Below are 12579 nucleotides of genomic sequence, written 5' to 3'. Positions count from 1 at the left end.
TAATAATACTATATATGTGGCAGGTATGAATGATAAAGGGAATAAATTAGTAGCTCCTCCTAATCAAAATCTTAAGATTTCCACTGATCCCTTGCCTTCTCATACCTCTAACGTTATTGAGATTGTGCCTAATTCTTTCTCTTCTCAATAATCACCTCCATGGCTCCAAAATTGGTTAATATGGTAGAAACACAAGATATGCCTAAGGATCCTTGTATTACATTTGACCCTAGCGAGACCATTAGAGCACTCGATGGCCCTTTATACATAGTTGCGAAGGTTACGGATATCCCTTGTCGTGGTTCCTTGATTGATCCCTCTTGCATGGTTAATATCATAACTGAGGAGTATCTTTTCACTTTACAATTGCATAAACTAATATATCAAGTTTCTAATGTGGTTGTGAAGTTATTTGATGGATTCTCTTGTCCTACCATTGGCTCTATCAATCTTCCTATTGAAGTTCATACTAAATGCATGGATGTTGACTTTGTTATCATACCTCATCTGAGCAATTCCATGTGAAGTTGGGCTATCCTTGGCTATCTTCCATGAATGCTATTGCTTATCCAATCCACAAGTATCTAAAATTTCCCCATAATGGAGAAATCATAACCATGAACCATAGCTTATTTTGTCCATTTGAAAGAAGCCCCGATGTTCCTATTGATTTCTTTTGGCCTAAACATTTCAATCTCTTCCATTAAGCAGCAATGCTCTTTTTCAATCTTATAAAAAATGGAAGAAAGATATGATCTTATCCTTAAGTCAACCTAGATCTCCAACACTTGACATTCTTATTATTCTTCAAGATGAGGTTCTTCCCCTCATGGATAGAACTAATATCCCTCCTAAGGAAGATCGTCAACCTATTCCTATGGATGTGACTTTACCTTCTCTTCAGGAGAACAACAATATTCTTCCTAAGATTAGACCTATACCTCCTCCTCATGACAAACTTGGTCTCCTTCCTACACCTAATATTCCTCCTTTCTATGGCACAGTTCCACCTCCTTCCTCTTATCGAGAGAAGAGGCCTACTTCTCATCTTGTCCAATCAAAAAGACCTCAACCTAAACCTCCAACTATCAAGGAGAGAAACATTCCTATTTGTTCAAGTGTTCCTCCTCCTTCTCAGCCTTACACTAAGACCTGAAGGAATCGTTGTAGAAGAGAACACTGATGAAGATGTCATATTTGAGCTTGTGAAGCTATTCCTCAAAATATTCAATCTCCCTAGACTTTGATAGTCGACATGATTCCCTTTCTCCCAAGCAAGATGTTCAACCTACATCTCCAAATCATAAGTTTCACAAAACATGTGATGGTTTCACTCCTATTCATGTTCTTGCTCCTCTTTCTCTAAACTTTGATGAAGAAATGGGTGAACGTGTTATTCATAATGGAAATACAACTCTTAATGCTTCTCATAGTGAGTATGAATATGTTGATGTAGACAAGCATTTATCAACTGAATTTTCACAAACCCTACTCCTAGCTCCTAGAATCGAATAAAGTGACTTACAACATGAGCATAGTCTGTGTTTTGATCTTTTGATAGCTCCATCTACTGTGCTCGATGTCGCTCCTCTGGCATGTTTCTTTCCTTCCCGAAATAGTGATCAGCAAGATCGAGAGGTGGATGTCATGCTAGATTAGCGATATTAGCACTCTAGATCTTCTCTCTCTCTCCTTTCTTTCTATTTTGTGACCATTTTTCTATGTATACCTATTCTTCTATTGTTCCCTTAATATCTACTTGGGGATGATACAAAGAATTGAGATATTTTTTTGGTCTCTTTCATGTTGACTCAAAAGACATCCTCTCTTCCCTTTCTTCTAAGGTAGTGTCCTTCTTTGGGGAATGATGATTATTATATGTGCATATACATACATGATATACATGAGTTATCATACAACATACTAACCCCAAGGAAAGAAACACTACCTCATGTTTTGTGTTCATTATCCTTGGGTTTATTCCTCAATTGTGGGCTAAATCCTTGCGATAATGTGCTCCCTCCCTTCTCTTTCTCTTGAGTGTATCCTACCTTAAAGCAATTGCTGTCAATAAGGTGCATGCGATTGCTTTAACGTGGGGGCATACACTCCACTCATATTTTCCTTCTTGATACTTAGAATTACTTAGTGAACTTTGTTTTTCTTTGTAGTCTTTGGTATCCTTTCTTTCATGACTCATAGTGAAGGGAACTTTTCTACTTGTATTCATGGTTCTCCCCTTCTCGATCTTCCCTTTTACTTTGTCTATCGAAGTTGTAAGATTCTAATTCCACTAGGGGCTTGGCACATCTTGCCTCTTTGACATGGTAAAAGTCTTTCAATCTTGTTTCCTTGTACTATACTGATAGTATTGGTGTACGCTCATACTTTGGCTAAAGTGGTGGCTAAATGTAGTGTTATAAAATTGTGACCCTAGCAATTTTCAACTACATTATGGTCCTCATGCACGCGAGATCGAATCCTCTAGCCTGATCGGAGACCGGAGATTTCTCAACCCTCAAAATCAGCTTCTTTCTTGGCCTCTGCACCACCCTGTTTGCACTTTTCCCTGGAGAAAGGGGTAGGATAGGGGCATGGTGCCATTGTACCTAACCTATTTTGAGGCAGGACCTTTCCTAGAGCATGCATTGTAGGTTGTTCAATGAGTGGGAAAATTCCTCGATGTCGTCCTGTAACAAAAATCAGTTTCATTAACCCTAATTGACATGTATTTAAGGGGCATTTATCCTCTCATTTGCGAAAAGGTTCAATAAGGTGAAAATCGGCGATCAAGTGTTCAAGAGCATTCAAGCATTCAAGCATCCCTTTCTAGCATTGAGCATTCTCAAGTCTCCCTTCAAGGCTAGGTGTTGCATTCAAGTCAAGGATTCAACCATTGAAGAGGAGATTAATTCCAACATTCAATTCCACACAAGAATTTCTATCAACATAGCTATCACTACCTCCCTTGAGGTTGCAAGTGTGCAACTGTACTTTCAGATTCAGGTTCCATTTGCAAAGGTGGAAAAGCCCTTTTCATTTCATGGATTTTTTGGAGGACCATGTACATTCCCTCCATGGTCCAGGCAATGTTTCCTCAAATTCACAGGGCAACTTCATCTCGACATATTATTGCCAAATCCAAGTGCACAACTTCATTCCATATTCCAATCTTAAGTTATAATCAGTTCTTTGTCACTTTTGCACTACATAATTCAATCAATTCCTTTTCATTTCAAATAGGAAGAGGGGATTAGCTTATCATTCCCATTTCATTCAAAATTATACCTTCATCTTTGGAGGTTGAATCTAGTGAATTCTCCTCTCCTCTTCCAATGTAATTAGGTGAAAAGTGTTTGAAGAGAAATCTGTAGTGAAACTCTCATCTCTCCTTGGAGGGAAAGGGTAGTTTTCCTCTTGATCTCTCATTCACATTTCACCACATTACATAGATCATTTACTCTTCCATTTTCCTTAGATTAGGAATCGAACTATGATTTCAATAAATGAAATTGAAGAGTGATTAATCACTATGAAAATATTTAAGGCTTCATATATTTGTATCATGCCTTAGCAAGTGCTTCCCATCAGAGGAATTCAATGTTATTCCCTATGTCTGTGCAACTTTGTACATCTTGTTCTCCTCTTAGCAATGAAGAGTTGCAGTGTGATGTGCACAAAGGAACTAACATTTACTTATGATTTCACAAAAATAAGTTTTGAAGTTTTGTAAAAGCTTTCCATTAAAGTTTCACCTTAGTTTAGTTGTTTCCATGCTATCTTCTCTCCCCTTTTCCATCCTCCTCTAAAAGAAAGATTCATCATTTAAAATCCTAGAGGTTGTTTCACAAATCACAATCAAGTCCGAAGTCCAACATATGAACTAAACTTTTGAACTTCCCTTACTAAGGTGAAAACCTTTTAGGGATTAACATTTTTTTATGGAACGTCTAATGGGACTCTTTGGGATAAAAATATTAAATATTTGGTGTATTTTTATTGACATTATTTATTGAATAAGTATTCAATAAATTCCTAGTGACTCTCCATGGTAAGAATTTTTAAAGAATACTTGACTACACCCTAATGAAAGAAACTATATTGATATTGATATGAAAGGGATAATGATGGAATTCCAAGAAAAGTTGAGGTTGATTGAAGTGGAAAAATAAAGGTATCAAAATTAGTTTGCTTATTTTTCCCATGTGTACTCATAAGAGCTAGAAATTTAGAAAAGGAAGCAAGGTTAAGAGCTTATAAGAAAAATTGTTGTAAAAAGAAAAGAACTGCTTTCATGCAACAAAAAATTGATCCGCTAGAGACAAAATTACCGAGGGAGATCAATTTTACCTATCTTATTTGAGAAACATTCTCTTTCTAAAAATTCCTCACCTGGATAATTTCAAACTATTCAAAGGTGGGCCCATTGTCTAGACATTATATTGGTCTCATGAATAAATAAGAAGGGTACAAAAATGTCAAGTTTGTAGGGCCCCATGTTGGTATAATTAAGGTATTTTACCTTTCTTATTTCTTACCTATGTTTTAATTACACATCACTTAAGACTATTTAGGAACCACATAGGAGTTTGTTGGACCATCTCCTCTTTAAGTGGAATTATCACGTTTTTATTTCCACTTAATGTGGTGTCTCCAACTTTAGTTCCTTTATCACATTATCACATCCACCTTTTATGGTTGCACTTTTCCACCTTTGGTAGGTGATGCACCTTTAGCAGTGTTATCATGTGATCACTTTACAACTTAAGGTGGGATAATAGGTTGTCACTTTTTATCTCATATCATAGGATTATGATGCTTATTGCAGTATTATGCACTTCTATGTTCTCACCTGGCTATATTACAAAGGAGTTTCCTATGTACATTTGTCCAATCTAGTTGATCCATTTGTATTACATCATGAAAGAGAATACAATTTATTCTTGCTGCATTTATTCTCTCAAGTGTTATTATGCTTTCCATTAGGCCTCTAGATCTTGGGTGACTACTTCATAACCAATTCTTACATGATATTAGGGCTGGTAGAGTGCGATTGGTTTGTCATTGGAGAGTATTTTTGAGAAATTTTGGGGTTTTAGATTTCATGTGTAATAACTCTCTAACCCTTACACAATACAATAGGTATTATGATACTAAATCTACACTCGAATGAAGATGACGCAAGTAATATAGTAATAATCAATGTAGATAGAGATGTTTGTTAGTTCTAGTAGTCATTGCAATGATTAAGTTCCTACTGATATAGCTAAGTCATGAATGTAGCATGGTTATATTTTATGGATATTGAATGGAAAGGGGTGACAACACATCATCTAAATAGATGAGAATGCATGTGATATTAGAATTCCCTTCCCATGAATTTAACATTGGTTTCTTATATGTATTTGAGGGTACTTAGGTATAATATGTAAATATCTTGATTGTGCATATTTGGAGATGATCATTTAATGATAGTACTATAATGTTATAATGGGTAAGTTGATGAACCATTTTTGCTATGTGTTCTATTTTGGGAAATGAAGTATGATCTAGGGTAACACCTTCTATGCCTATATCCTGATTATGGTTCTTCTAGATTTATGGTAGTTTTAGTGGCATGTTATTTATTTGATGTAGATATACTCAATTGATTTATTGAAGGTTTCTTATGTATAATGGATCTATGTTTTAAGACATGACTATGTGGTGATGATTTATATTTTCAAGGAATTAATGGTGGCATTAGGATTTATGATTACATCTATAATGTCCTAGTGGTGTTGATATATTGAGGGTATGCCAATAAAATATTAGGGTTTATTTATTAGGGTTACTTGATGATTAAATGTGAGATGAAGTATTATTATGATGTTTTATGCTCATGAGGACTTATGATGATGTTAGGTTTTTATGTTATAGATGGCTATATGTTAGATGATGTATTATGTTTATGATGTACTAACATACATTCAAATCACTAGATATGAGGAATAGCTATGATTACTAATGCTATTTGCAAGATGTATATATATGGATGTGTATGTGTGCAAATGTTTTATGTTTTGTTTTGATGCAGGTACTAGACATCAACTCCACTTGGCTTCACATGTCACAGAATGCCTAACAATCCTTGATGGTGTTAATGGAGATAGCATGAAAGGCCCAAGTTGACTTATCCCTAATCATTGTCCTGCATTAGGACAATTGTCTTTGGTTTTGAGTTTACTTGTTGAACTGCCATAAAGGTAATATTTGTATCCTTGAGTCAATCATCTTGGTTATGTGGCAAATGATGTTTCTATCTTGGTTATGTCACGTACATTTATGTCTTGTATTTTTAATTATATTTATTATAGGTGTAAATACTTATGATTATTCATATTATTGTTATTATTATTAATTAATTATATGATATAAATTTACTTATGTTGATACTATAATATTTGTTTGTATTCTAGTTTTTATGATCATAACATGTTAATGCACTGTGGTGGTGATATAATATGTATATTATAATTTTAGTGGTGTAATTATATTTGAGTGCTGAATGATTTTATTCTTTGGTAATTGATAATTATACATTATTTTTTATTGGTGGGAGTTGGTTATTCATTTGTGAGTTAATCTTTGATTTATGAGTTATTTTATCAAGTTTATTTGGTGGGTTGGTTGAGGATGATGGCATGATGAAATAATAAGTATCTGGTAGAATACTAAGAGTGGGGGGGGGTTGAATTAGTATACTGCAAAACTAATACAAACTTCCCAATCTCAAATTCAAACTCACAAAGTAAACTTTCAAAGTCAAGATCAATACTCATCATCAACCAGTTAACTGTTATAACAACTTAACAGTAAACAACCACAATCTTGTAAACATAAAAATGCTTAATCGAATCTCAACATATTCAATCTCTCAATGCTTCCAGTTATCATACCTTATTAGAATAGTTAAGTAGTCAATCAAATCAACAAATAAGATCATAACCACAAATAAATTCACCACTTGACACAAATATTTATATGTGGAAAACCCAAATAGGTAAAAACCACAGTGAGATGAGACTCACAAGGATAGCTATCTGAACTCTTTTGAAATTCACCCTGTTAGAAGCCAAGCCCATTAAATCTTTTACAATAAGTCCTGTTAAGAACTGATTCTGTTAGGAAACACCTAGTTAAGGGATTTACAAAATGCCTTGATGAAAAGAAAAATACCCTGTTACGAGTAACCTCAGTAGAGGGTTTCAGAATCCAAGCTAATGTACCACCTTGTTAGAGGATTTAAGAAGTAACCAAGCTTGTTAAAGCTTACCTAGTTAGAGGATTTCAATTCTACTGTAATTGTTAGAAAACAACAGGTTTTCTTGATCTGTCTAAATAGCACTAAATTTGCTTGATCAGATCATTTTAAGCTTTAATCTACTTCTATACAAACTACAAATCCATTCTCCGGTTAGGCAATCGCACACTCAACTGGTTTCAGCCAACACTTTGCCAACACTCTTACAAACAACTTCATCAACCTTAAATACAAATCAATTAGGTCGGTAACACAACAAAAACCTAATTCTCTCATAGAGATTACAAACAAGTCGGTTCAATCTTGACCATTAGAAATCATAACAATATTTTCATATTCTTCAAGAAAATTCCAACCACTCCATGATCACCACTTCATCAGACTTTGTAACTCATCATGCACTATGCATTAGATGCAATCCACTTTGCTCATTCCCTAGACAATCAAACAAACAAACAAACGCACCAAATAATCTAAACTAATCCTCATTCAATGATCACATGTGTCTCCATCATTACTACTCATCATTAGATCTTAAACCAACAAAATCGATCGGTTAGGGTTTAACAAAAAATAACTGGTAGGGTTTACCAGTTACATTGCATAGAAAAAGGTTTTAACTTTATACACTGGTTTACCGGTTCAACTCACAAACAAACATACCGGTTTACAACATCTTCCACAAAGATCTTCCTATCGTTACAAGCCAATATCAATAACAACAACAATATCAGCAATATCATAAATACCATTACCAGTTTAATTAACATCAATGACAACATAACATATCATTAATGCAATCTTCAAGAAAATTCCAACAATCTCCCCCTTTGGTATTGATGGCAATACGAATATCAACACCTTTGATTGTTGTTGTGATTGGTGAATATGAATCCTGGTTTACATTACCAAGTATTCACCATGCTTTGGCTCTCTTCAGCCCTCTGTCTATCTTCATCCTGTTGCTGGTTTCCCTTTGCCAGTCACATAATTCTTCTCTCAATCACATAATTATTCTCCCCCTTTGACAAAAATACCAAATTGAAAGTAAAACATGTAATATCAAAATTTTCACTCTGCATCAACAACATACTACAACTTGATGCTCCCCTTGTGGAATACATCCACTTCATCAATCCATGTAACATTCTACAAGTAATTAAGGGATTGATGCAATTAGCATCATGCTCAACTAGCTTCATGAAGAGGGACAACCCCCAACTGACTTCTAAGATACTCAAAAGTTGTCTTAGGCAAAGGTTTGGTAAAGATATTTGCAAGCTACAATTGGGTAGAAACATGCTCTAAGATAACATCTTTACTTTGAACTTTTTCACTTAAAAAGTGATACTTCAATTCAATGTGCTTGGTACGAGCGTGCAAAACATGATTCTTATAATATTAATGGCACTTGTATTATCACATAGAATCTTTATAGGTTCTGAGATCTTTATCTTAAAACCCTCCAAAATGTGCCTCATCCAAATATCTTGTGTGCCATTCATATAAGCTACAACATACTTAGCTTTAGTAGTAGATTGTGAAGTACAACTCTGCTTCTTACTACTCCATGAAACTAGCCTTCTTCCTAGAAAGAATGCTCCACTAGTAGTACTTTTCTAGTCATCAATATTTCCTTCCCAATTAGCATCAGTGTATGCCTTCAAATCAAAGTTTCCTCTATATGGATACCATAATCCATAGTCAACAGTACCTTTCAGATACCTAAAAATTCTCTTTGTTGCTATCAAGTGTGCTTCCTTTGGATTCTTCTGAAATCTTGAAACTATACCAACCACATGGGCAATACCTGGTCTGGTGTGAACAACATAGTATAATTTTCCAATAATTGACATGTATTCCTTTTCATCAACAGACTTAGATGCATCCTCCTTGGACAACTTACAACCTGTAACCATTGGTGTGCCAACTAGTTTACAGTCACTCATGCCAAAAGTCTTCAAAACCTCTTTCACATACTTAGATTGAGTAATGAAAATACCATTCTTCATTTGTTGTATCTGCAAGCCTATGAAATTTTTTGTTTCCCCTACTAAAGACATTTCAAATTCATTTTTCATTTCATCTGCAAAACTATTTCTCATGACATCATTACCACCAAAAATAATATCATCAACAAATACTTCACTGACCAATATTTCATCTCCTTCAGAATTGAGATAAATATTAATATCATCACTAGTTCTTGAAAATCCTATCTTCATCAGATGTGTATGAAGTCATTCATACCATGCTCTTGGTGCCCACTTCAATCCATACAAAGCTTTATGCAATTTGCATACCATGTCTTTCTCATTTGTTAATGCATAACCATCAGGTTGCATCTATGTATACCTCTTCTTCTAATATCCCATTCAAAAATGCAGACTTAACATCCATCTGGTATACCTTGAACTTCTTATGGGCAGCAAATGCAAGTAAAGTTATGACATCTTCCAGTCTTGCTACTGGTGCAAAAGTTTCTCCATAATCTTCTCCTTCTTCTTGAGCATAACCCTTGCAAACTAATCTTGCCTTGTTGTGAACTACAATACCATCTTCATTTAACTTATTTCTAAATACCCATTTAGTACCTATAATATTCTTGTTTACCCATTGGGGTACCAAGGTCTAAGTGTTGTTCTTCTCAATTTGATCCAATTCCTCCTCCATAGCTTTAACCCAATGATCATCACCAAATGCCTCCTTAGTACTTCTAGGTTCAATGGTGGAGATCATGCAAGAGTTCTCTCTTATTTGCCTTCTAGACATTACTCTAACATCCTTATCCCCAATAATCTTCTCAGGACTGTGGTTCAGTCTTACATACCTAAGAATAACAAGATCATTCTCTTCAAGATCAACTTCTTCATTATCATCTTCTTCTGAATTTATTTGTTCCAGTTGAACAAGTACATCAGGATTTGCTTTACCAGTTTCTAATTTAACAGTTTCAGGTTCCAAAAGAAAAATGCAAGGATCTTCATCCCTTTTCTCTAAACTGGTTCCATTTGATACTTCTAGACATTCATCTACACAAATATCAGCACTCTCAACAATTCTCTGTATCCGATTATTGAAGCATTTATAGACCTTACTCTTGGTGGAATAGCCAAGAAATATTCCTTCATCGCTCTTAGCTTCAAACTTTCTTATATAATCACCTCTTTTAATAAAACATTTGCTGCCATATATTTTAAAATAACTAACATTAGGTGATCTCCCATACCAATATTCATAAGGGGTCTTGTCCTTACTTCTTTTTATCAAAACTCGGTTCATTGTGTAGACAGTTGTACTTACAACTTCTTTCCAAAATATTTTCGCTACACTTCCTTGTATCAACATTGTCCTAGTAGCTTCAACCACTGATCGGTTGTTCCTCTCTGCTATGGTGTCCTTGGTACAGAAAGATGCCACTTGATGCCATTCTCATCACAATACTTAGTGAATTCTTCAAAAGTAAATTCACCGCCTTCATCTATTCTCGAACATTTTATCTTTTTGCCACTTTCTTTCTCAGATAAGGCCCTGAATGCCTTGAACTTACCAAATGCTTCATTCTTATCCTTCAAGAATGTGACCCACATCATCCTTGAACAATCATCAGTGAAGATCATGAAATATCTATTACCTTGAATGTTTCTTGTTCTTACTGGTCCACATCGATCTATATGAACCAAATCTAACAAGTGTTTTGTTGAGAAGGACTTTCTCTTGAAAGTTGAAGAAGTCATCTTTCCTAATTGACATTCTTTACAAAGAACATTAAATGGTTTGTCTAGATAAGGCATACCTCTTACTATCTTGGATTTTCTCACTTTAACAATGTTATCAAAGTTTATATGACAAAGAGCATTAACTGGTTTGTCTAGCTAAGGCAGACCTCTAGTTTGTTTCCCAGTTGCAATCAATTTACCTTTGTTGTCAAAGATTTTACACATACCATTTCTAAACTCCAGTGGGTATCCTTTGTCATTAAGTTGTGCCACACTCAGAAGATTGTTCTTTAGGCCTTCAGCCCAATAGACATCATCAGCACTGCTCTTCCCATTAAGAGAAATAACTCCCTTACCTTTAACCATATAGGGTGAGTCATTTCCAAATCTGACAACACCATCATCAAATTCCTTCAAGGAAATAAATTTGCTCCGATCACCGATCATGTGATGTGAACAACCACTATCAATGATCCAATCATCAGAGTTATCCATCCTGGACACTAGTGCCTTTTTATCTGATATCTCTTCCTTAATAGCTACAAACACAATATCTTCACTAGCATCATCATCAAATTCTTCATCAATAATACCACTATCAATATCAACAAGACAAACTCTCTTGCCTTTGCCCTTATACTTCTTGAATTTGTCTCTCTTGTATTCATTTTCACCATTAGGACAGTTAGCTTCTATATGACCAATCTTTTTGCATGCAAAACACTTTAAAGTTAGTTTACCTCTATATTTCCTAGTGCCTCTAGGTAGTCATTTTTCCAACAATGCTTCAAGCTCCACTAAGTTGTCTTGATCATCAACATCTTTGCTAGATCTAGATTCATAACCATGAAAAGTATCTCTTTTTTTTCCTCAGAGATGGGTTAGAGACAAAAGCTCTGGATGCAGATTTTGATTTCTGTACACTACCATCATAACTATTAAATTCAAAAGCAGCAAGTTTGCCAATGATAGAGTCAAGAGTTACCTTAGTTTTGTCAATGGACTTCAACTCATGAATAGCTGTAACTTGGATAACATAGACTGGTAGCAGGGTTCTTAGTACCTTATTGATTACTGTGGCATCTTCCACTTTCCCTCATGCACTCTTTATTTCACCAACTATCTCTTTTATCCTTTGACCATACTACTAGATATTCTCACCTTCAGACATTCTCATGTCATCAAATTGTCCTCTTAGGATCTTCTCTTTATTAATCTTAACATGTTCATCACTGCTATAAATCTCTCCAGGTTTTTTCCATACTTCATATGTAGTTTCAAGACCATGAACATCTACATATTCATCATCAAACAAGGAACTGATAATAGCCTCCAATGCTTGATGATTTTCTTGTTGTTCTTTCTTCTGATCGTCAGTCAGAGTTCCAGTAGGTGCAATATACTTAGTTTCTACATGATCCCAATACTGACTTCCTAGACTCTTAATGTAAATCTTCATTTTGTCGCTCCATATCCTATAGTTATCTTTGTTGAACTTTGAACCTTCTTTCTTCATCATGATCTACAAGATCATTTCCTCAAGGTGTTAGGCTTTTA

The sequence above is a fragment of the Cryptomeria japonica genome, chromosome 7 (genome assembly GCF_030272615.1).
Source record: "Cryptomeria japonica chromosome 7, Sugi_1.0, whole genome shotgun sequence".
In the NCBI taxonomy this organism is placed as follows: domain Eukaryota; kingdom Viridiplantae; phylum Streptophyta; class Pinopsida; order Cupressales; family Cupressaceae; genus Cryptomeria; species Cryptomeria japonica.
Note: the sequence above shows the minus strand (reverse complement) of the source record.